The sequence below is a fragment of the Symphalangus syndactylus genome, chromosome 4, assembly GCF_028878055.3.
Source record: "Symphalangus syndactylus isolate Jambi chromosome 4, NHGRI_mSymSyn1-v2.1_pri, whole genome shotgun sequence".
NCBI lineage: Eukaryota > Metazoa > Chordata > Mammalia > Primates > Hylobatidae > Symphalangus > Symphalangus syndactylus.
In genome coordinates this window covers 29,301,395-29,328,583 of record NC_072426.2, presented here as the reverse complement: position 1 = coordinate 29,328,583, position 27,189 = coordinate 29,301,395, and the positions used below count along the sequence as shown (strand labels likewise).

The window sequence follows — 27,189 nt, the reverse complement described above, 5'->3', positions numbered from 1 at the left end:
TTGATTAATATTATGAACTGTACTGAGAAAAATCCTTAATACTCATAATGAGCAAATCACAAGACAGTAAAAGTAGTCTCTGTGAATTTCACCCTATTTATTCGTACATTTTATGCTCTTTTGCTTTTTCATCCACAGGTACAGAGCATATTTCACATGACTATTATTGAACCTAGACAATAAATAATATGCTTTTTGTTTTTCTAGAATGCACAATGTACTAATTACTAATTTATCTAACAATGATAAATATATATGAATTGTCTCCATTTGTAAGCTTCACTTAATCTGGATATGTTTTAAATTTATATATTTTCCATTGTATGCATATATGACTATTTTGTTAGCAAACTCCAAATCAACATATCACATAAAACTTATATTGAATATGTTTATTTTGGTAAGTTAAAAAGCTTAAGATTGCTTATAGTAAATAATTAACATTCTTTTATCATACAGAACTTTACTTTTTTGAGATATCCCAAATTATCTTTCAAGGCAAGGTTTTAATTAAAATATTATTATAGCAAGAGTGATAAAATACCATATAGAATTAATAGTATACATATAAAAAAGCTTTCTATAAATACCTTGTTTTATAAATATTAATTATTATCCTGATGATTTAAATTTTTCTTTGAGTGGGCTCACACTGTAAGTTGGTGGCTGATAAATTTTAGAAAAATATAAATAAAAGTTAAATGAACTATTTTAGAAGAGTAAGAAAATAAAATCCTGAATCTTATAAGTGATTTAGAAGTTCTGTTTTCTATTGCTAATATAAATAGTATTTCTTTTAATGCTTGTACTTAATTAAAAATGAATGGCCATCATAACATTTTTCAGCTTCAATTTGGACAAGTCTTATAAACTATTGTGACTATAAGGAATCAAAATATACTAATGTTAACATGAAAGTGGTGGGCTATAATTCAGAAGCTCCTTTTCTTAAGTGTGTTAAAATGTCTTTGAAACTGCTTTATTGTGCTTTGGGATATATGATAGGCAAAAATTCCATAGACTTGAACCCATCAATAAAGATGGTGAATGTGAAACTGGCAATTTTTCTGTTTTTTAAGTACATTATAACACGTACAATTACTTTGAAATTAGGAATATGTATTCAGTTTTATTCAACATATGTGTTTTTAGCACCAACTATATACTGGTCATTGTGGTAACCAGTTTTTGCTCTCAAGAAACTGAAAATTTTATAGAAAAGACAGAATTTCAAATATGCAAACCATAAAACTCTGTAATAAATGAGTGTAAGCAAACACAATACTAACATACATTTTAAAAACAGTTTTCATCAGCACAGAATTTAATATAGAGTTTAACGGTGTTAATGATGAGAGACTAAAAGTAGCGCTATTTTTCACCTACATGGGACAGACCTGAAAGTCTTCATATAGACAGTAAATTTCTTACTTCCCTTTTGGTAGTAATGACTGGTGCCTGGCTTGGCATTCAGAGCACATCCACCAAGGTGCGAAAAGTTGTCTTGGTCTGTTGTCTGTTCTATAAAGAAGATAAATTACTTATTGTAAGTATTTATCTAAAGAGAAAGCTCTGTTTTTACACTTTGAACCTCTTTTAAATAAAATTGCCAGATTTAAATTTCATATTTCTTTGGAAGAGGTTTTCAGTTTTGCATTCCCAGTAGTAATTTTTAGCATTTAATAATTGATGTTGGCCTTTCATTAGATAAAAAGTGGATGCCAGTCATTCAGTTGAAAAACTGAAACTGTTTATTTCAGTTATTGAGTATATATTTATCAGACTCAGTTTTGGCCCTTGAAACACCAACAATCTTTTGATATAGCTATGATCAGAATTGAGTTTTTGAATCATTGCTGCAAGTTGGTACCCTTAAGTGAGCATAGTTGCAATTTAGTTGCACCTACACGAATCCTAAATAAAAGCTCAATTCCATGAGCATTTTTGAAATTACTACATTACATAATTACTTTTTTTAAATGTTATGCTTGATTTTTACCCTTATTTTATGTTGGTACCATAAAGACAGAATAATTATTATTCAGATAGGCTTGCCAAGTGTTTTCTACTCTGTTACTGTTATAAATGTTTATTAATTAGAAGAAAATAGTTTCAATTTCATATTCTTCTGGGATCCTATGCAACTAACTGGGGCTGTAAGTATCTATCTTAACACTGTAGGTTTATTTAATAGTCTCTTTTCCAAACTAGAATGTAAGGTCCTTGAGGACAGGAATCAAAACTTATTTCAGTTTGTATTCTTTTGTCTAACTCTAAGCCTGGTAGTTACTGGTCTGCCAGGAAACATTTGTTGAATAATTGAATAGGTGAATAAACAAATGGCTATTCTGTATTTTTCAGGATTGACAAAATGGGCCAGATTTTCAGAAATTTAATTTTATATTACCGTAGAAAAAATTTTTAATATCTCCAAGACTTAGTTTGGCCATTTAAGGGCTATGAGAATTAAATGATTGATGTATATACATGCTCAACCAGGTTTCTATCCCCACATATATTAGGTATTACTATTATTAAGCAATAATAATTTTCATTTCTAGAGGTTGGCCACATCGTTTTCAAGGTATCCTGTTTCTTTTGAATGAAGTGAGAACCACTCATTTTAAACTATAAAATGACAACACCATAACTTTTTGAAATATCAGAGAAACTGGAAAAACTCTGAAAGCCAGAGAGAGCATTATTGTTGAATACAAATTAAGAATTATAAAATACATGTTTTGCAAAGCTGAAGTGTTCCAGAGGGAGGAAAAACATATTCCAGCAACTTTTCCCCCTACTGAATTAAAGCTGAGAGAATCTCTTTTTTCTACCTTGCTTTCATGACAGCATTGACATTATGTAGTTCACATGAGACATGAATAGTGAATGACTGATCATTTTGGAAATAAAAATGGCTAACCTTTATTTCTTTTTACCAGAGATGTCTCATTCCCAAATTTGACAAAACAAAACTGCGGGTGTAATGTTTATTTGCATAGTTTTGTTCTTTTTGAAACTGCATTTATGAGGAGATTTTGGGGAACAGGGTTAAATTGTGACAGAATAGTGTCCTTTGTGAGTATGCGAACATGGAATAATTGGGATAAATAAATAGGGTTTATGTTTCATCTTCACTTCATCTCCGAGAAGTGAAGCATTATTTGTACCATTCCTTATATTTTATATATTTTAGGAATTTATAAGGTTCTTGTTTAAAGTAAGGTAGTAATTGGAATATCTTTAATATTGTCTCTGAAATTGGTGGGTTCTTGGTCTCACTGACTTCAAGAATGAAGCCACAGACCCTCGCGGTGAGTGTTACAGTTCTTGAAGATGGTGTGTCCAGAGTTTGTTCCTTCTGATGTTTGGATGTGTTTGGAGTTTCTTCCTTCTGGTGGGTTCGTGGTCTCGCTGGCTTCAGGAGTGAAGCTGCAGACCTTCGCAGTGAGTCTTACAGCTCTTAAGGCAGCACGTCTGGAGTTGTTCGTTCTACCCGTCTGGAGTTGTTCATTCCTCCTGGTGGGTTCATGGTCTCGCTAGCCTCAGGAGTGAAGCTGCAGACCTTTGCTGTGAGTGTTATAGCTAATAAAGGCAGTGTGGACCCAAAGAGTGAGCAGCAGCAAGATGTATTGCAAAGAGTGAAAAAACAAAGCTTCCACACTGTGGAAAGGCACCAAGCAGGTTGCTGCTGCTGGCTTGGGCAGCCTGCTTTTATTCCCTTATCTGACCCCACCCACATCCTGCTGATTGGCCCATTTTACAGAGAGCTGATTGGTCCATTTTACGGAGAGCTGATTGGTCCGTTTTACAGAGAGCTGATTGGTCCATTTTGACAGGGTGCTGATTGGTGCATTTACAATCCCTGAGCTAGACACAGAGTGCCGATTGGTGTATTTACAATCCTCTAGCTAGATGTAAAACTTTTCCAAGTCCCCACTAGAAGAGCTAGACACAGATCACTGACTGGTGCATTTACAAACCTTGAGCTAGACACAGGGTGCTGATTGGTGTGTTTACAAACCTTGAGCTAGACACAGAGTGCTGATTGGTGTGTTTACAAACCTTGAGCTAGACACAGAGCACTGATTGGTGCATTTACAATCCTTTAGCTAGACACAGAAGTTCTCCAAGTCCCCACTAGATGAGCTAGACACAAAAGTTCTCCAAGTCCCCACTAGATGAGCTAGACACAGAGCACGGATTGGTGTATTTACAAACCTTGAGCTAGACACAGGATGCTGATTGGTGCATTTACAAACTTGAGCTAGACACAGAGCACTGATTGGTGCATTTACAATCCTTTAGCTAGACATAAAAGTTCTCCAAGTCTCCACCAGGTTAGCTAGATACAGAGTGCTGATTGGTGCATCCACAAAGCCCGAGCTAGACAGAGTGCTGATTGGTGCATATACAATCCTCTGGCTAGACATAAAAGTTCTCCAAGTCCCCACCAGATTAGCTAGATACAGAGTGCTGATTGATGCATCCACAAACCCCAAGCTAGACACACAGTGCTGATTGGCACATGTACAATCCTCCAGCTGACATAAAAGTTCTCCAAGTCCCCACCCGACTCAGGAGCCCAGCTGGCTTTGGCTAGTGGATCCCGCATCGGGGCACTGGCACTCCTCAGCCCTTGGGCAGTCGATGGGACCAGGCGCCGTGGAGCAGGGGGCGGTGCCCCTTTCGGGAGGCTTGGGCTGCATGGGAGCCCACGGGAGGGGGCGGGGTTCAGTCATGGTGGGCTGCAGGTCCCAAGCCCTGCCCCATGGGGAGACAGCTGAGGCCCAGCAAGAATTCGAGTGCAGCACGGGCAAGCCGGCAGTGCTGGGGGACCCAGTGCACCCTCCGCAGCTGCTGGCCCGGGTGCTAAGCCCCTCACTGCCCAGGCCAGCGGCACCGGATGGCCACTCAGAGTGTGGGGCCCGCCGAGCCCACACCCACCCGGAACTTGTGCTGGCCTGCAAGTGCTGTGTGCAGCCCCAGTTCCCGCCCGCACCTCTCCCTCCTCACCTCCCTGCAAGCAGAGGGAGCTGTCTCCAACCTCGGCCAGCCCAGAGAGGGGCTCCCACAGTGCAGCGGCAGGCTGAAGGGCTCCTCAAGCATGCCCAGAGCAGACGCTGAGAGCGAGCGAGGGCCACCAGCACGTTGTCACCTCTCAATATGAGCAATTTTGACCAACTTTCATATATATATATATATATATATATATATATAAAACATTGTGAGAATTATGTAAACTTTTAAGATTTCTTTTTTCAGGCTTTAATACTGATTTATGAAATGCATATGCTCCATAAAAATTCTTGCAATTTTTAATAGTTATGGACTTTAAAATCAGTTCCCAGATACTTAGTATTCTCACTATACTTTTTCAGAAAGTATATATATAACTGTGAAGTATTTTATTTCCCTCTGTTGAGATTTTGAGAGCTATTGTAGCCTTTCACAGCTTAGAAGAACCTGAGGAATTATTTGCAAAGGGATTTTAACACCCATCTGTCATTCAAGGGTACTTTTGTTGATCTCTAGAGAATGAGAAAAGATGACCAGTTCTTCTTTTCTATAATGTATATCTGTGTTTTATTAAAATGTCATGATGTTACCAAACATGTTATGTAATTATGGACATTTCCCAATGCTTAACCCTCCAAATAGTCATTCTATTACAATCTATTAGCGGAGGGTGTTAACAGTAGAAAGAAGTAACAGTCATCTTCATCTGTAATTTGCTGCTTGCTTGCTTTGTGTGCAATAGTTAAAACTATTCAGGACCAAGAGTGTTATAAAATTGTATTTTCCCTTCCAGATAATATAGTTTTTTGGTATCATTTTCAATTGATATCACTACTGATCTATTTTTCAAGACTCACCACATACTGGCTTGTGTTGTTAGTCTGTATTGATTTAGGTTATTGCTAACAATGTAGCAGAAACTCTGATTTTTAAGATCAGCAGCTACTAACTATGCTTACTCACCCAGGAGCATGAGGAGGGAATATACACAGCTCAGTGTTGTTGTTGCTTTTTTTTCCCCTTAACATCAAAGCTGTTAGGGAAATAATCAAGAACTACTTTTACTGTGAACGTCAGCTTGGGAAAATTGACATGATATAGTCCCAGCCTGACTCCCATTGGTCTCAAATACTTAATTAGAAAGAAGGTACACCATGAAACAGTTGGGGCTTGATCTTTAAAACGACAATGGAATATAATTAGATTTGAAAGTGTAAACGGGTATTAAAGGGAAGGCTTAGTGAAAAATGATTATATTATTAATAATACTTGAAATTCATATTAGAATTAACAATTCAGATGTAAATAATTCTCTTTTAGTTTAGAAATTGTCATACTTGCCAGAGCTAAAGGGGCATTTTCTTTTGTTATAAATGGAAATGTGCATAAAATTTGTTTGTTTCAACCTTTACAAAAATTTCCTTCAGATCCCATAATGTGTTACTAAATAAAACTAAAATCTAGCCTGAAAAATCTCCATACTCACATACTTAGCAGGTAAACAGACTAAAAGCCTAACTTTAGTAATATGTTGCCCTGTAACAACAGCTTAGTCTCAGCCAATCCCAGTAGCTATACTTTAACCACTCATAAGTGGCTGTTTAAACTTTGTTTAAATAAGGGAAATGTTGAGCTGTAACCAATCCAGCTGTTTCTGTATCTCAGTTTTGGTTTTTGCACATCACATTTTTTTCCCGTAGATGTTTGACCTTGTGACAGTGCCAAAGTCTCTCTGAATTTTCTTTGATTCTAGGGGCTGATTTGCAAATCATTTTTTTTCTTTTCCCAATTAAACACTTAAATTTGTCTAAAGTTTTTCTTTTAACAGTATCAATAATTTACATATTTGGGGAGTGGGGAATAAGAATATACCTCACAGGACCTGGGTCCCAATATACTTTAAACAAGACAGGTTTCCAAGAAAATTGAGTGATATATAATAGGCTTTCTCTGGGACTGGCCCACAGACCTCCCTTATGGCTTAAATGATATTCTTTATCCTGAATGTCTTGCCAGGGTAAATGGAAACAGACCCTCTGGAAGGGTATCTTGGCTTCTCATGACCTGGATTCTTGGCCTTAATACCCTCTAAGTTAAGCCAGTCGTAATTCCTGGTCTTATCTTTGTCCTCTTTGCAATTTGCTCATTTTCTTGCATGGTGGCTATGTTTGGACGGTAGCCCTACAATCAAACACAGACAACACAGCCTAGAGACTGTGTCACGCAGCCTGACACATGAGGTCAATTTTAGGACAAATTAAATTTTAAATGATTTCAAAACATCTGAGTGCAACTATCTATAGAACGAGAAAAATTGGCACCCACACCCTCCCCCATCCCCTCAGCCTCAGGTGTGGAGGATGGAGGCTGAAGGAGCTGTACCATGGGGCTGGCAGAAACCTTATCTGTTGCCCATTATCAAACCAAGGAATACATGAAACCTAACGCTGAGAGGAGGCTAGAGGCAGATGGCAGTGTGAGACTAAGGTTGCCTCCACACAGATCAGCAACTCCATGAGGAGGACCCTAGATGATAGGTATTGAGTTGCCGCAGCTGCTTTGATCTGATGCAGGGATGATGTGGTTGCATTTAAAGAGCCTGGGATGGATCAGGCAGAAAATATCAGACTAAGAGCTTAAAAAATAAATGTGAACACAAGAGTTACCTGAATTGAGGTTCAAACTCTGAGAGTGAATCCATTCTCCAAGAATGAAAACATAATCAGATAAGAGAAAAACCTGGAAATAGACTCTCAGAATTTGGGGATACGTCAAGGACTGATTAGTGGAATGAGCCAGAGAAATTAAAGACTGACAAGATGGAAGGGAAATCTGCTAGTGATGTGGTACAGGTGAAAAGAAGTTTTCAATGGAGAGAAGGAAATGAATGGTGAAAAACTTTGCAGACAGGGCAAGGACAATGAAATTTAAATGAAGGACCAGAGTTCTGTTGATTAAGAACCCATGGGCGGCCTTCATCGTAAATTGGCCTCTGGTCTCCTGATGCTGCCTTCTTACTCTTTTAATTTTCATGTGTCTGAGTCATCTGGGGATATGACATTTATTTTTGACTCACCTTTTTGTTTTTAACTCTGTAAGTTTATTTTCATTATATTTTCTTTGAAGAATTAGTCACATACATTTTATTTAAAAATAATTTATGGTGCCTTAATTATATTTCCTAGGCATTTTTACAACAGCTATTTATATTTTCCATATTTAAACCTATGTATGATATGCAACACTCCTTTTATATTCTGACCCATCCACTCTTAAGCTCTTCATTTGCTGCATCTCTTAGTTTATTTATGTCTTCAATTTATTGAGGATATACACTTTGTAAGTTCTTATATGACACTTTTTTTTTGCTTATACTTATGAAACTTGAAAGACTACTAGAGTCTTGGGTCAAAAATTTTTCCCTTTAAAGCTATATAGACGATATTTCACTATTTTTTATTATTTAATAAACTATAAAGTGTGAAGCTAAATTAATTTTTCTTCATTTTTAGATATTTTAGCTTTATCTGCTTATAAAAATCTCCATTTTTATATTAAAGTTTTTTACTAGTATATATTTAGATATTCTTTTCTTTGTATGAATTGTGTCTGGTGTATGATGGCCCCTCTTATGCAAATTTATATAGTTTATCAGCTCAATAAAATTTTAAATGGTTTCAAGAGTGTGGGCTCAGCAGCAAGAATGTCTGGTTTCAACTTCAAAAACTCCCACTGACTAGCGCTGTGGCCTTGGTCAAGTCACTTAATTCACTGTAACCCTCAGTTCTGGCATCTGGAAAATGAGAACAAAAATAGGACAATTAAAACTTTATGCCTTTGAACAGCCACTCCCTATTTCCCCTTTCCCTTAGCCCCTGACAACCACCTCTGCTTCCCTGAGTTTGACTATTTTAGAAATCTCATGTAAATGCAACCATGCGGTATTGGTCCTATGACTGGCTTAGTTCACTTACCATAATCTCCTCAAGATTCGTGCACATTGTTACAAATGGCAGTACTTTCTTCTTTTTAAAGCTGAGTAATGTTCACTTGTATGCATATACCACATTTTCTTTATCCACTCATCCATCAGTGAACATTTAGGCTGTTTCTACATCTTAGATATTCTGAATAATGCTTCAGTACACATGGGAGTACAGATAGATATCTCTTAAAGATCCTGATTTCAAATCTTTTCAATAAATTCCCAGAAGTAGAACTACTGGATCATATGGTAGTTATATTTGTAATTTTCTGAGGAAACCCCATACTGTTTCTCATATTGACAGTGCCATTTTACATTTCCACCAACAGTGCACACGTTTAGCAATTTCTTCACATTCTTGCTAACTTTAAAAAAACTTTTTTTAAATAGCAGCCATCCTACAAAGCATGAGGTGATATCTGATTGTAGTTTTGACTTTTATTTCCGTGATGACTAATGATGTTGAGCACATTTTTATGTACTGTTGGCCATTTGTATGTCGTGTGTGTGTTTTTTTTTTTTGAAAAAGTGTTTATTCAAATCCTTTACCCATGTCTAAATTGAGTGATTTTTTGTTTGTTTTTCTGGTATTGTTCTAAGGATCTGCTTTCCAAAATTGTGACTGTAGTTAACAATACTGTGTGATATACTTAAAAAAATTGTTTAGAGAATATATTTCATGTGTTCTAATAACAAAAGAAATACTTTATAGGATTGCTGTGAGGTTGAAATGATGTCATTTATGTGGAACAGTTGGTGCCTACTACATAGTAAATAATATATATTAACTATCTTTTTTATGTTTACTCTGACCTTTTTTATGCTTTATGTCTATGAGATCTGTCATCCATATTTGTATTTTGTGATCTGCTTCCTTCTCTTTGTGCTTTTCCTCTGCATTCTGGAAAATCTTGTAAAGGTCAGAGGTCCAGGAACCTGAGCATAAGTTGTAGAGAAGAAGGGGGTGGCATAAGGTACTAGGGAGTCAGAAAGGTGCTGTGCCTCTGAAACATGACCATGACAATTTTTTCCCTGCTTGATCTTTTCTTGGGGTGTGTTTATAATCTAAGGACTGGACCTGAGTATTCTGTTTCGAAGTTTCCGTTTGACTAGACTACCATTGTGGCTAAATGCTACAGCTTGTTTGGCTTCACACCTAGCTGTTCCACTCACCATGATAATGCAGAGCCTGCCACCCCATCCTCCCTCCAACCTCAAGCCATCTTTACTACAGAGTCAAATAATTTAAAAGCATTCAAGACAATGCCATTGTCAGGAACATTATCTGTCATATTGTGAACTTTCTAGCATATCCCAGAGATTGCTATACAACTGTGATCATTAGTTAGTGTGAAGTACCCTGTGAACTTCTGGCATGGCAGGATTTGATTAACACATAGCAAAAAGAATGAAGTGTAAGAACTGAGTGCTCAGTGAAAATAGAAAAAGAAAGCAATACCATTACATAAAGTTTTTTTTTTTAAGCACACGGTAGCATCTACAGGTTTTCCTACAAAAATAATTCTTAGTGAACAACACCAAAATCTCACTGTTCTACAATAGCAAAGATCAATATTTTTATTTATGTGTCTGTGAGGCAGCTAAGAGTTGGCTGACTTTGGCTGGGCTCATGTCTATTCCACATATCCCCTTCTGCAGGGACACATGGCTAACCAGGCCTGCTTTTCACGTGGTGAGAACAGAATCCCAAGAGAACTTGCCTAACCACATGATGACATGTTAAGACTGCTCCCATGTCACAGTTCTTCATTTCAGTTGACCAAAGCAAGTCACATGGCCTAGCCCAAAAAATCAGTAGAATAGGAAGTGGAAGAAAGGGGAGGGGATATTTGCTAAACTATAATACAATGTACCATAAATGGTCTAGTTAAAAGATACTCCTTAAATGTATTAAAAAGGTTGCCATTGGTGGCAAAGAGAGATAGGAAAAAGAGGTATGAGAATAAAAGAAGAGAAAGAAATGAATAAACAAATATGCCTTGAAGATCCATCAATGATAATGTTTCATAAACTATAGGTTATATTTAACTCAAATCTGTGCCCTTGAGATCCAAACACAATAAAAATTCCTCAAGATTTACTATGTGTTTGTGCATTGAATATTATTTAAAGAGATTCTATTATATAAGAGATGCTAGATTAAGCAATAAGGGAAAACTGTCATGGTTCCAAGCCTCAGTATTTCAAACTTAAAAGGATAAAAGTTAAAAAGTCAATCAAGTAAGGCCGGGCGCAGTGGCTCACGCCTGTAATCCCAGCACTTTGGGAGGCCAAGGTGGGCAGATCACGAGGTCAGGAGATCAAGACCATCCTGGCTAACCTGGTGAAACCCCATCTCTACTAAAATATGCAAAAAATTAGCCAAGCATGGTGGTGGGCGCCTGTAGTCCCAGTTACTTGGGAGGCTGAGGCAGGAGAATGGCGTGAACCCAGAAGGTGGAACTTGCAGTGAGCAGAGATTGCACCACTGCACTCCAGCCTAGGGGACAGAGTGAGACTCTGCCTCAAAAAAAAAAAAAAAAAGACAAGAAAAAAAAAAAGTACTTAGAAATGTTTAGGATTCTGTGAAACGAGATAAGAGGGAGCATGATTGTATCTAGAGAGTCAAGGAAGGTTCTAGAAGTGATTCTGAGCTGAGGTCTGAAGATAAAGTCATGTAACAAAAGAATCAGGCCCCGTAGTATGCGGAAGAACAGTAAGTTTCAAAAACCAAGGCCATTTTTTTTCAGGAGGATGGAGAGGGAAACCTAAGTCGGATCCTGCTTAGTCTGGTAGATTGTGAAGACAGCATTAAGAATTTAAGCCATAGAATATAGAGTCACTAATTACTAGCTCAGATAAGGTTCATCTCTAAGTTCCTTTGGCTACATGAATTTTTTGTATTAGGAAAGTCTGAAGGTGTGCCAAATGCCAACTTCATAAACTTAACAACTGTGTTTACATAAATAAATTTTACAAGGAATGTGTTATTTGATACCTTTAAGGGTCGAGTTATGTTTACCTTTGAAAAGCACAGTTCCCAAAACATTTAGTGGTAAATAGCCTTAAAGCAAATATTTTTTACAATCTTTAATAGCTGTGTCAATATCCTATCTGTAGAAACTGAGCTATACAAACACCTTATATTAAGTGTCAAACTGCATAAGGAACTTGCCAACGTGTTGTCAAAACATATTGGTCATTCCAGGTGTTAAAAATAGGGAAGAGGGAGGAAGAAGTAAAAAAAGCACAGGACTTTCTCAGTGGTTACATGAAGAGTTTCACCTGCTGTTTTTTTTTTTTTTTTCTCTTTTGTCCTTTAAGGATACCTTGACATCCAGTTAAATTCACTAAAATATGACTAAGTCACATGCCTGCAAAATATATATATATATATATATATATATATATATATATTTGTGTGTATATATATATATATCTATATACATATATATACATATATATGTGTGTCTGTGTACATATATATGTATACACACACACACACACAAACCACTTTATAGTAATTCCTGATGTTAAATCATACTTGGGAGATTTTGTGAATTGTACTGTTACAAAATAAATCAGAGTAGTTGCCTCAAAGACTTTGGGAAAAAGAATTTTGGAAACCATGTTGGGGTAAAATTTTTGTGTTCTTGAAAACAAATTACTTAATGTTTGTTTTTAATGATAATAATAAGTTTAGTATTCCCTGATACAATGTGATTGCTATAATTATGAAGAAATTATGAAGAAAACAATGTGAGCCTGAATAAGTAATTTCTTGATAATTATGTGTTTAAGAAAAATGACTAAATCAAGATTTCCCCTGATATTAAGAACCTAATTATTTTGATCCATTATATTCTCATTGAAATTCCCTAAGTTTTCAAGTTTGAAACATCTTTCATACAGGTATGCAATTACATCCTGTAGTAATTAATTGTATTCTCATGATAACTAAGTTGAAACATATTGTGTTTAACACACACTATAAGAATAGAAATCAAAAGTAGAAAATGTGCTGAATAATGAAGAAAATTATTGAAATCTTATTATTCTATTTTCTTGATGTAGATTTACATTTATTCTGTCATATTAATTATTCTCACCCTATTATTGTGTAGAATTATATCACATTTTGATTTTAAAAATCTAATGTGAGCATCACCAATGCAAGATTTGTCTGCCATGTGTTATTCATGTTAATACAGATATGAATAAATACACATACTCATAATTATTGAATTTTACACATTTCAAATTTATCAGATAAAAGGACATCACAAAGCTTATATCATTTGTTACATATTTTGGAAACCACATAATATTTAAATAAGTTACATACTACCCCCAATCATATTTAGAAATATATCTACATCATGAACCAAAAAAAATTGATTCCTTTATAATAGATGTCATAAATCATGTTCTTCCTGAGTGCCCTTAGGTTTGGTGAACATCTCTAGAGTATATGAAAATTATTGACTAATGTCACTAGTTTTTTGTTTAACTCATAAAAATTATATTGTACAGCGGTTAATTAACTTCTTTAAACCTTGTAATCATATAGGAATAAGAAGACCTATTTTGCTGGATTATTGTTTGGGCTTGATGGAGAATGACACACTTAGCTTATGTGAAGCACATTGATGTTAGTTAATTTTTCCTCCTCTTTCTCCTCACTTCCAGAGTGATGGAAAAACACAACTTTGCCTCTAGTTTGGTACAGTGCTTACATCCTCATCAACTGTAAACTTTAGGATATTAATACCTAAACTCTTGAAGTAATTCTGATGTCATCCATGGCATTGTAATATTTGAGAAGAAAGTTTTCATGAAAATATGCTGATAGGGCCTTTAGAATCCCACACATTTTTAAAATATACATATTTTAATAATGTTCTTACCAAAACTTAGGAAGACTTTTTGGTTAAAAGACAGCTTTAATTTTTGTGACTTCCTACTGATATATGTCTACTTTTACCCCTTGTTCAAAATCCTAATAAAATTAAGTGGGGTTTTTTTTTTTTTTTTTTTTTTTTTGAGATGGAGTCTTACTCTGTCACCCAGGCTGGAGTGTAGTGGTGTGATTTCAGCTCACTGCAACCTCCAGCCCCAGAGTTCTAGCAATTCTCCTACCTCAGCCTCCCAAGCAGCTTGGATTACAGGTGCCTGCCACAATGCCAGGCTAAATTTTTTGTATTTGTAGTAGAGATGGAGTTTCACCATGTTGGCCAGGCTGGTGTCGAACTCTTGACCTCAGGTGATCCACACACCTCAGCCTCCCAAAGTGCTGGGATTACAGGAGTGAGCCACTGCACCTGGCCTAGTTTATCATTTTAATACTCAAATGATATACTAAATTAGACTCTACATATAACCCAATTACTATACGCTCTATGAAGTAAATACATTTTGTATGTTTTGTGATTGATTTGTGAGTGTCTGCAGTGAGTTATAAAGTCTAGTTTACTATAAATCTTAAGATCTGTTCTCCAGTTGTAGCACCTCGATTTAATAGCACCACATGTTTCCTTTTCACAGTTTTAATCAGAAATGTTCGGAAATAATTGTGTTTTTATGTGTACATTTTGTCTCTCCAACCTGTCCAATCGTGAGGCCATAAGTATGAAAGCATACCTATGTTTCCCATCCTTGCCCACCATCTTGAGAGACGAATTTGAGAAGCTGTCAATGAGAAAATTAACAGATATTTATGGGTTATAAATTGAAAACTTGCCAACAATGTATCCACATTCTTAGATAAATAAATTCTTAGAGGGTGATATGGTTTTGCTGTGTCCCTACCCAAATCTTATCTTGAACTGTAGTTCCCAAAATCTTCACATGTAGTGGGAGAGACCCGGTGGGAGACAATTGAATCATGGGGGCGGTTACTTCCGTGCCCTTCTCATGATAGTGAGTGAGTTCTCACAAAATCCAATGGTTTTATAAGGATTTTTCCCTTACTTCACTCTGCACTTCTCTTTGCTGTCACCCTGTGAAGAAGGATGTCTTGTAGGTTTCTGCCATGATTGTAAGTTTCCTGAGGCTTCCTCAGCCCTGCAGAACTATGAGTTAATTAAACTTTTTTACTTTATAAATTACCCAGTATCTGGTATGTCCCCATAGCAGTGTGAGAATGGATTAATACAGTAAATTGATACCAGGTAGAGCGGCACTGCTGTAAAGGCACCTGAAAATGTGGAAGTGACTGTGGAACTGGGTAACAGGCAGAGGTTGGAACAGTTTGGAGGGCTCAGAAGAAGACAGGAAGATGTGGGAAAGTTTGGAACTTCATAGAGATTTGTTGAATGGCTTTGAACAAACTGCTGAAAGTGATATGGACAATGAAGTCCAGGCTGAGCTGGTCTCAGATGGAGATGAGGAACTTGTTGGGAACTGAAGTAAAGGTCACACTTTCTATGCAGAGACTGGCAGCATTTTGCCCCCACTCTAGATATCTGTGGAATATTGAACTTGAGAGAGATGACTTAGGGTACTTGGTGGAAGAAATTTCTAAGTAGCAAAGTGTTCAAGGGGAAGCAGAGCATACAAGCTTGAAAAATTTACAGCCTGATGTGCAGTAGAAAAGAAAACCCATTTTCTGGAGAGGAATTCCAGTTGGCAGCAGAAATTTGCATAAGTAACGAGGAGCCAAATGTTACTCACCATGACAATGGGGAAAATGTCTGCAGGGCATGTCAGAGACATTCACAGCATCCCCTCCCATCACCCAGAGGCCTAAGAGGGAAAAATGGTTGCCGGGGCTAAGTACAGGGACCCCCCTGCTGTGTGTAGCCTCAGGACTTGGTTCCCTGCATCCTAGCCACTCCAGCCATGGCTAAATGGGCCAAGGTACAGTTCAGGCCATTGCTTCAGAAGATGCAATTCTCAATCCTTGGCAGCTTCCATGTGATGTTGGTCTGGCGGGTGTAGAAAAGACAGTAACTGAGGTTTAGGAACCTCTGCCTAGATTTCAGAGGATGTATGGAAATGCCTGGATATCCAGGCAGAGGTGTGCTGCAGGGCAGAACTCTCATGGAGAACCTCTGCTAGGGAAGTACGAAAGTGAAATGTGTGGTGGGAGCCCCCATGCAGAGTCCCCACTGGTGCACTGCCTAGTGGAGCTGTGAGAAGGCAGCCACTGTCCTCCAGTCCCCAGAATGGTAAATCCACTGACAGTTTGTTCTATGTGCCTGGAAAAGCTGCAGGCATTCAATGCCAGCCATGAAAGCAGCCAAGAGGGGGCTATACCCTGCAAAGCCATAAGGGTGGTGCTGCCCAAGGCCATGGCAGCACACTTCTAGCATCAGTGAGACCTGGATATGATATGGAGTGAAAGAAGATCATTTGGGGGCTTTTAAGATTTAACTTCCCCACTGGATTTTAGACATGCATGGGGCCTGTAGCCCCTTCATTTTAGCTAATTTCTCTTATTTGGAACGGGTGTATTTACCAAAGCCTATACTCCCATTGTATCTAGGAAGTAACAATGCTTTTGATTTTACAGGCTCATAAGCAAAAGGTACTTGCTGTGTCTCAGATAAGATTTTAGACTTGGACATTTGGATTAATGCTGGAATGAGTTAAGACGTTGGAGGATTGTTGGGAAGGCATGATTGTCTTTTGAAATGTGAGGACATGAGATTTGAAAGGGGCCAGGGTGGAATGATGTGGTTTGGCTGTTTCCCCACCCAAATTTTATCTTTAACTGTTTTTCCCATAATCCCCATGTGTTATACGTCTTGGCAGCTCATGATACACACACACATAAGTGTTACTGAAATGCCAGGGGTTTGGTCTAGGATCAAGCTTGTTGAACTCATGGCCCATAGGGCACGTGCAGCCAAGGAGAGCTTTCAGTGCAGCCCAACACAAATTCATAAACTGTCTTAAAACATTATGAGATTTGTTTGTGATTTTTTTAAAGCTTTCAGCTATCATTAGTGTTAGTGTATTATATGTGTGGCACAAGATAATTCTTCTTCCAGTGTGGCCCAAGGATGCTAAAAGATTGGACACCCTTGGTCTAGGTCCTGTTGCTCACTGCACAGAAAGCTGATAACTGAGACAAAAAGCATTGCCAGGGTTGGCTTTAATCAGATGCTACAGCCCAGGAAATGGGAGGTTAGTGTCAAATCCATCTCCTGGCCTGACTAAAATCAGGGGTTTATATCTCAGAGAAGAAATGTAACTACATGCAGGAAAACAAGAATTAGAGAGAGATAGAGAAGATGAGTTGGTCAATAGGACACAGGTGGTCAGTTAGGCAGTCATGACAGTGAGGGATCTTGTATCTCATTGCCCAGATGCAGTGCTCTAGTAAGTTTCAGTTCCTTGATACTCTCTGGGAGGCCCGATGGTTGGTGTCCTTAGAAAAGAACTCAGATAAAACAAATGTAGCTCTTTCAAATTTTAAGACTAGGAAGGTTAATTTCTATGTTTATTTAAAAGACACCATAAATATCAGTTCTATGGGACAACTGAAATCAGTTGTAGTATTCATTTAACAAATTATTATTGCCCTCTTAAATAATGGCAAATCAGAAAAAAAATCTACTCAAATGGAGCTTACAGATGATGGGCAGAGACAGACTGCAAAACCATACACAAGTGAATATGTAACATCATTTCACATAAGAATATGTGCTGTAAAGACAATAGTGATGGAGTAGTTTATGGACGGGTATATGCAGAGGAGTTGGTGTCATTTGAGACCAGAATGTTAAAAGAGGATAATAATGCAAGAGTGTTACAGGCAAAGACAAAAGCAAATGGAAAAGCCTTGAGGTAGGAAGGAGGCTGGTGTCTGATAAGGTCAGTATGGATGAATTATTTCTAAAGAACATTCAGAAGAAGGGGATGTGAGATGAACTCCATCTCCTTGTGAGCTTTTTCATTTTTTGTACTCCCATAACTCAGTAATTTCTATTCAGTGAACGTGTTAAATGAATGAATGAATGAATGAACCCCACATCACCTAGGGTTAAGCATGGTACTATAAATCATATGAGCAAAGCAAAAAGAATAAAGCTAGAAGCATCACACCACCCTATATCAAACTATATTATTAATACAAGGCTACACTAATCAAAACAACATGGTACTGGCACAAAAACAAACACATAGACCAGTGGAACAGAGTAGAGTTCTCAGAAATAAAGTCACATACCTACAACCATCTGACATGTGACAAAACTTACAAAAACAAACTATGGAAAAAAATTGCCTATTCAATGAATGGTGCTGGTGTACTGGCTAGCCATATGCAGATGAATGAAACTAGGCCCTTCCTTCAACCACATAAAAAATTTTTTTTTGATATGAATCAATTACTTAAATTGAAGACATAAAACTATAAAAACCCTAGAAGGAAACCTAAGAAATATCATTCTAAACATTGCTCTTGGCACAAAAGTTATGACTCAGTCACCAAAAGCAATTACAACAAAAACAAAAGTTGATGAGAGGGAACTAATTAAACTAAAGAGCTTTGGCCCAGCAAAGAGACTATCAACAAAGTAAACAGACAATCTATAGAATAGGAGAAAGTGTTTATGAACTATGCATCTGACAAAGGTCTAATATCCAGCATCTATAAAGAACCTAATCCGACAAGCAAAAAACAAACGCCCCATTAAAAATCAGAGGACGTGAACAGACACTTCTCAAAAGAAAACATACAAGCAACTAACAAACATATGAAAAAATGTTAATCACTAATAATCAGAGAAATGCAAATCAAAACCACAGTAAAATACCACCACACACCAGTCAGAGGATTGATTATTAAAAAGTCAAAAAAATAACAGATGCTGATGAGGTTATAGAGGAAAAAAAAACACTTATTCATTGTTGGTGGGAATGTAAATTAATTCGGCCACTGTGGAAAGCAGTTTGGAGATTTCTCAATTAACCTAAAACGGAATTATCATTTGACCTAGCAATTCCATTACTGGGTATATAACCAAAGAAAAATAAGTTGCTCTACGAAAAAGATACATGCACTTATATGTTCATCACAGCACTTTTCACAATAGCTAAGACATGGAATCAATCTGAGTGTCCATCAGTGGTGGATTGGATAAAGAAAATGCGTTACATATGCACCATGGAATACTATGCAAACATAAAAAAGCCTGAAGGTATTGCCATTTGCAGCAACATTGATGCAGCTTGAAACAATTATACCAAGTGAATTAATGCAGGAACAGAAAACCAAATACTGCATGTTTTCACTTATAAGTGGGAGCTAAACATTGGGTACACCTGGACATAAAGATGGGAACAATAGATACTGGAGACTATTAGAGGAGGTGGGGGAAGGAGGGGAGCAAGGGCTGAAAAACTGCCTATTGAGTACTATGCTCACTACCTCGATGACTGGATCAGTTGTACCCCAAACCTCAGCATTATGAAACATCATGTAACAGACTTGCACATGTACTCCAAAACCTAAAATAAAAGTTGAAATTAAAAAAAAAATAAGAAAAAGGGCAGCGGCACCTGTGGTCGCCATCACTTGAAAGTTGTGAGGAGGTAAACGAATCAGCTAAATAGAAGAATGAAGAGTGATCACTAAGGCAGCCAGTAGTGTGGAATGTGATAGTCTATAACCCATATAAAGAGTGTTCCAGGAAAGATAGAGTGATTAACTATCAAACCTTTAGACAGTTTTCATATAAACAAGGACTTTTAAAATGCTGTATTTCACAAATAAATAGAAATAAAGCATATGATCATGATGACGAGTGATAGTAAATAATTTATAAAATTTTTAATTTCTAATATTTTAGACAATTTTTAAATTTCTCTTACAAATATATTTTATATAAATAAGTATATTATTACTTAGTTGTATGATAGTAATCTTTAAAGTTAAATATGTTTTATCTAATGGAAAACAAAAAGCCCTTACCGATTTGTTTTAAATTGTGTTTAATTTCTGGCTGGATGTGGTGGTTGATGCCTGTAATCCCAACATTCTGGGAGGCCAAGGTGGGTGGATCACTTGAGCTCAGGAGTTTGAGAGCAGCCTAGCGATCATGGTGAAACCCTGTCTCTTCTAAAAATGCAAAAATTAGCCAGGCATGGTGCGTCCCTGTAATCTCAGCTGCTTGGTAGGCTAAGGAACGAGAATCATTTGAGCCTGGGAGGCGGAGGTTGCAGTGAGCCAAGATCACACCACTAGCTTCCAGCCCGGACGACAGAGTGAAACTCTGTCTCGAGAAAAATAAAGTAAAATAAACAAATAAAAAAATATATAAATAAATTGTCATTAAATTCAGTAATTATTCTATGTTGGCAACGTTTTCAGCTCATTTTGATTTATTAAGCTTCCTGTAATAGCATGCTCCTATTTTGAATGTTTTATTTATAAAATACATGTATCCTTTTGAAGGAGACTCTTACTTTACCAATTAGAAAGGCTCTTCCTCATATCTAAGTATTTGTTGAAACCAAATCTCATTCTGTCTTCACCAGTGAAGGAACAATGGCTATGATTTTTTTTTTCTAAAAATCTTTTAAAAATCTATTTAAATGCTGTGGTCTAGTGGTAATACTTTGTGAATACAGGGAAATAACTAAGGACCTCAAGATTTTTCTAAACCTAAATAGAGAACACTACATTTGATTGATGAGAGTATGGAACCAAAGAAATAATGTACTGGTCAGTAAGAACTTTAAGAAAGTAATTCTGTATACTGCTTTTAGTGTTCATATTAAAGCAATATTATCACAATTTTCAAAATGATATAGAAAAGAAATCTATTGCCATAGTAACGCAATTTTAAATATTGATTTGTTTTTTAATTAATTTATTTTTAATATACTTTAATTTCTAGGGTACATGTGCACAACGTGCAGGGTTGCTACATATGTATACATGTGCCATGTTGGTGTGCTGCACCCACTAACTCAAGATTTACATTAGGTATATCTCCTAATGCTATCCCTCCCCCCTCCACCGACCCCATGCCAAGCCCCAGTGTGTGATGTTCCTCACCCTGTGTCCAAGTGTTCTCATTGTTCAGTTCCCCTCTATGAGTGAAAACGTGGTATTTTGTTATCTGTCCTTGCAATACTTTGCTCAGAATGATGGTTTCCAGCTTCATCCACGTCCCTACAAAGGACAGGAGCTCATCCTTTTTATGGCTGCATAGTATTCCATGGTGTATATGTGCCACATTTTCTTAATCCAGTCTATCATTGATGGACATTTGGGTTGGTTCCAAGTCTTTGCTATTGTGAATAGTGCCACAATAAACATGTGTGCATGTGTCTTTATAGAAGCATGTTTTATAATCCTTTGGATATATGCCCAGTAATGGGATAGCTGGGTCAAATGGTATTTCTAGTTCTAGATCCTTGAGGAATCGCCACACTATCTTCCACAATGGTTGAACTAGTTTACAGTCCCAACAACAGTGTAAAAGTGTTCCTATTTCTCCACATCCTCTCCAGCACCTGTTGTTTCCTGACTTTTTAATGATGGCCATTCTAACTGGTGTGAGATGGTATCTCATTGTGGTTTTGATTTGCATTTCTCTGATGGCCAATGATGATGAGCATTTTTTTCATGTGTCTGTTGGCTGCATAAATATCTTCTTTTGAAAAGTGTCTGTTCAAATCCTTTGTCCACTTTTTGATGCGGTTTTTTGATTTATTCTTGTAAATTTGTTTAAGTTCTTTATAGATTCTGGATATTAGCCCTTTGTCAGATGGGTAGACTGTAAAAATTTTCTCCCATTCTGCAGGTTGCCTGTTCATTCTGATGGTAGTTTCTTTTGCTGTGCGGAAGCTCTTTAGTTAGATCTCATTTGTCAATTTTGGCTTTTGTTGCCATTGCTTTTGGTGTTTTAGTCATGAAGTCTTTGCCCATGCCTGTGTCCTGAATGTTATTGCCTAGGTTTTTTTCTAGAGTTTTTATGGTTTTAGGTCTCACATGTAAGTCTTTAATCCATCTTGAATTAAATTTTGTATAAGGTGTAAGAAGGGATCCAGTTTCAGCTTTCTACATATGGCTAGCCAGTTTTCCCAGCACCATTTATTAAATAGGGAATGCTTTCCCTTTTTTTGTTTTTGTCAGATTCATCAAAGATCAGATGGTTGTAGATGTGTGGTATGATTTCTGAGGGCTCTGTTCTGTTCCATTGGTCTATATCTCTGTTTTGGTACCAGTACCATACTGTTTTGGTTACTGTAGCCTTGTAGTGTAGTTTGAAGTCAGGTAGCGTGATGCCTCCAGCTTTGTTCTTTTGGCTTAGGATTTTCTTGGCAATGGCAGGCTCTTTTTTGGTGCCATATGAACTTTAAAGTAGTTTTTTCCAATTCAGTGAAGAAAGTTATTGGTAGCTTGATGGGGATGGCGTTGAATCTACAAATTACCTTGGGCAGTATGACCATGTTCATGATATTGATTCTTCCTATCCATGGGCATGGAATATTCTTCCATTTGTTTGTGTTCTCTTTTATTTCATTGGGCAGTGGTTTGTAGTTCTCCTTGAAGAGGTCCTTCACATCCCTTGTAAGTTGGATTCCTAGGTATTTTATTCTCTTTGAAGCAATTGTGAATGTGAGCTCACTCATGATTTGGCTCTCTGTCTGTTATTGGTGTATAGGAATACTTGTGATTTTTGCACATTGATTTTGTATGCTGAGACTTTGCTGAAATTGCTTATCAGCTTAAGGAGATTTTGGGCTGAGACAATGGGGTTGTCTAAATATACAATCATGTCAGGGACAATTTGACTTCCTCCTTTCATAATTGAATGCCGTTTATTTCTTTCTCCTGCCTGATTGCCCTAGCCAGAACTTCAAACACTGTGTTGAAAAGGAGTGGTGAGGGAGGGCATCCCTGTCTTGTGCCAGTTTTCAAAGGGAATGCTTCCAGTTTTTGCCCATTCAGTATGATTTTGGCTGTGGGTTTGTCACAAATAACTTTTATTATTTTAAGATACATCCCATCAATGCCTAGTTTATTGAGAGTTTTTAGAATGAAGCGCTGTTGAATTTTGTCAAAGGTCTTTTCTGCATCTATTGAGATAATCATGTGGTTTTTGTCTTTGGTTCTGTTTATATGATGGATTACATTTATCGATTTGTGTATATTGAACCAGCCTTACATCCCAGGGATGAAGCCAACTTGATCGTGGTGGATAAGCTTTTTGATGTGCTACTGGATTTGGTTTTCCAGTATTTTATTGAGGATTTTCGCATTGATGTTCATAAGGGATATTGGTTTAAATTCTCTTTTTTTGTTGTGTCTCTGCCAATCTTTGGTATCAGGATGACACTGGCCTCATAAAATGAGTTAGGGAGGACTCCCTCTTTTTCTATTGATTGGAATAGTTTCAGAAGGAATAGTACCAGCTCCGCTTTGTACCTCTGGTAGAGTTTGGCTGTGAATCCATCTGGTCCTGGACTTTTTTTGATTGGTAGGCTATTGATTATTGCCTCAATTTCAGAGCCTGTTATTGGTCTATTCAGGGATTCAACTTCTTCCTGGTTTAGTCTTGGGAGGGTGTATGTGTCCAGGAATTCATCCATTTCTTCTAGACTTTCTAGTTTATTTGCATAGAGGTGTTTATAGTATTCTCTGATGGTAGTTTGTATTTCTGTGGGATCAGTGGTGATATCCCCTTTATCATTTTTTATTGCATCTGTTTGATTCTTCTCTATTTTCTTCTTTATTAGCCTTGCTAGCAGTCTATCAATTTTGTTGATCGTTTAAAAAAACCAGCTCCTGGATTCATTGATTTTTTGAAGAGTTTTTTGTTGCTCTGTCTCCTTCAGTTCTTCAGAGCAGAACTGAAGGTGTTAAAAGTCTCCCATTATTATTGTGTGGGAGTCTAAGTGTCTTTGTAGGTCTCTAAGGACTTGCTTTATGAATCTGGGTGCTCCTGTATTGGGTGCATATATATTTAGGCCATTATGTAATGGCCTCTTTGTCTCTTCTGATCTTTGTTGGTTTAAAGTCTGTTTTATCAGAGACTAGGATTGCAACCCCTGCTTTTTTTTTTGTTTTCCATTTGCTTGATAGATCTTCCTCCATCCCTTTATTTTGAGCCAATGTGTGTCTCTGCACATAAGATGGGTCTTTTGAATACAGCACACTGATGGGTCTTGATTCTTTATCCAATTTGCCAGTCTGTCTCTTTTAATTGCAGCATTCAGCCCATTTACATTTAAAGTTAATATTGTTATGTGTGAATTCAATCCTGTCATTATGATATTAGCTGGTTATTTTGCTCGTTAGTTGATCCAGTTTCTTCCTGGCATCAGTGGTCTTTACAATTTGGCATGTTTTTGCAGTGGCTGGTACTGGTTATTCCTTTCCATGTTTAGTGCTTCCTTTTAGGAGCTCTTGTAAGGCATGCCTGGTGGTAACAAAATCTCTCAGCATTTGTCTGTAAAGGATTTTATTTCTCCTTCACTTATGAAGATTAGTTTGGCTGGATATAAAATTCTGGGTTGAAAATTCTTTTCTTTAAGAATGTTGAGTATTGGCCCCCACTCTCTTCTGACTTGTACAGTATCTGCTTAGAGATCTGCTTTTAGTCTGATGGGCTTCCCTTTGTGGGTAACCAGACCTTTCTCTCTGGCTGCCATTAACATTTTTTCCTTCATTTCAACTTTGGTGAATCTGACAATCATGTGTCTTGTGGTTGCTCTTCTCAAGGAGTATCTTTGTGGCATTCTCTCTATTTCCTGAATTTGAGTGTTGGCCTGCCTTGCTAGATTGGGGAACTTCTCCTAGATAATATCCGACAGAGTGTTTTCCAACTTGGTTCCATTCTCCCCGTCACTTTCAGGTACACCAATCAGACACAGATTTCGTCTTTTCACATAGTCCCATATTTCTTGGAGGCTTTTTTTTTCTTTTTATTCTCTTTTCTCTAAATTTCTCTTCTTGCTTCATTTCATTCCTTTGATCTTCAATCACTGATACCCTTTCTTCCACTTGATCAAATTGGCTACTGAAGCTTGTGCATGCCACACATAGTTCTCGTGCCATGGTTTTCAGCTCCATCAGGTCATTTAAGGTCTTCTCTACACTGTTTACTCCAGTTAGCCATTCGTCTAATCTTTTTTCAAGGTTTTTAGCTTCTTTTTGACGGGTTCAAACATCCTCCTTTAGCTCACAGAAGTTTGTTATTACTGATGGTCTGAAGCCTTCTTCTCTCAACTCCTCAATGTCATTCTCCATCCAGCTTTGTTCTGTTGCTAGCAAGGAGCTGTGTTTCTTTGGAAGAGAATAGGCGCTCTGATTTTTAGAATTTTCAGCTTTTCTGCTCTAGTTTCTCCCCATCTTTGTGGTTTTATCTACCTTTGGTATTTGATGATGGTGACGTACAGATGGGGTTTTGGTGTGGATGTCCTTTCTGTTTGTTAGTTTTCCTTCTAACAGTAAGGACCCTCAGCTGCAGGACTGTTGGAGTTTGCTGGAGGTCTACTCCAGACCCTGTTTGCCTGGGTATCACCAGCGGAGGCTGCAGAACAGCAAATATTACAGAATGGCAAATGTTGCTGCCTGATCTGTCCTCTGGAAGCTATGTCTCAGAGTGGCGCCCAGCTGTATGAGGTGTCAGTCGGCCCCTACTGGGATGTGTCTCCCAGTTAGGCTAGTTGGGGGTCAGGGACCCACTTGAGGAGGCAGTCTGTCCGTTCTTAGATCTCAAACTCTGTGCTGGGAGAAGCACTACTCTCTTCAAAGCTGTCAGACAGGGATGTTGAAGTCTGCAGAAGTTTCTGCTGCCTTTTGTTCAGCTATGCCCTGCCCCCAGAGGTGGAGTCTGCAGAGGCAGGCAGGCCTCCTTGAGCTGAGGTGGGCTCCACCCAGTTCGAGCTTCCTGGCCGCTTTGTTTACCTATTCAAGCCTCAGCAATGGCAGATGCCCCACCCCTAGCCTCACTGCCGCCTTGCAGTTCGATCTCAGACTGCTGTGCTAGCAGTGACTGAGGCTCCATGGGCATGAGACCCTCCGAAGCAGGCATGGGATATAATCTCCTGGTGGGCCGTTTGCTAAGACCATTGGAAAAGCACAGTATTAGAGTGGGAGTGTCCCGATTTTCCAGGTACCCTCTGTCATGGCTTCCCTTGTCTAGGAAAGGGAATTCCACGATCCCTTGTGCTTCCCGGGTGAGGCAATGCCCTGCCCTGCTCCATGGGCTGCACCCACTGTCTGACAAGCCCCAGTGAGATGAACCGAGTACCTCAGTTGGAAATGCAGAAATCACCCATCTTCTGCATCCCTCATGCTGAGACCTGTAGACTGGAGCTGTTACTATTTGGCCATCTTGGAACCTCCTCCAAATATTGATTTACTTGTAAAAAGATAGCTTTTATCATTATTCATGGTCCAAAAAATTCCTCTTGACATATACACAGCTATACATAGAGAGGTACAGTAGAATATACATACTACATTATCATGAATGAAGTAGAAATTAATATTTAAAAATTTTCATATTGATTTTAAATGTTTTCTATAGTTTACTTTAAAAAATAAATATGATTATTTGAAGTATTTAATTGAAAGAATATTAACTTATTGGGAATATATAAAAGAGACATCTGTCTATTCCTAATATAATTTAAAATAAAAGCAAATATTTGGAAATTTAATGTTTATCTAGGCCAGGTGCAGTGGTTTATACCTGTAATGCTAATGCTTTGGGAGAACAAATTGAAAAGAACACCTGAGGCCAGGAGTTCTGGACCAACCTGGGCAACATAAAGAAACCCCCATCTCTACAAATAATTAAAAATAATTAGTTCAGCATGATGGCATGCCCCTGTAGTTCCAGCTATGTATTAATCTGTTCTCACATGGCTATAAAGAACTCTCCAAGACTGGGTAGTTTTTAAAGGAGAGAGGTTTAATTGACTCACAGTTCCAGAGGGCTGGGGAGACCTTAGGAAACTTACAATCGTGGTGGAAGCGGAAGCAAACACATCCTTCTTCACATGGCAGCAGCAAGGAGAAATGCCAGGCAAAAGGGGGAAAAGCCCTTTATAAAACCATCAGATTTCATGAGAAGTCACTCATTGTCCCAAGAACAGCATGAGGGTAACTGCCCCCATGTTTAAGTTACCTCCCACCAGGTCCCTCCAACAACACATGGGGATTATGAGAACTGCAATTCAAGATGAAATTTGGGTGGGGACAAAGCCAAACC

The 27,189-nt window shown here is 37.7% G+C and overlaps 1 protein-coding gene across 9 annotated transcripts in view; it reads left to right on the top strand.

Annotated features, from left to right (window-relative positions):
- Positions 1-27,189, top strand: part of PCDH15 (protocadherin related 15) — a 1,819,045-nt gene that overhangs the window by 1,615,973 nt on the left and 175,883 nt on the right. The gene's annotated exons all lie outside the window — the stretch shown is intronic.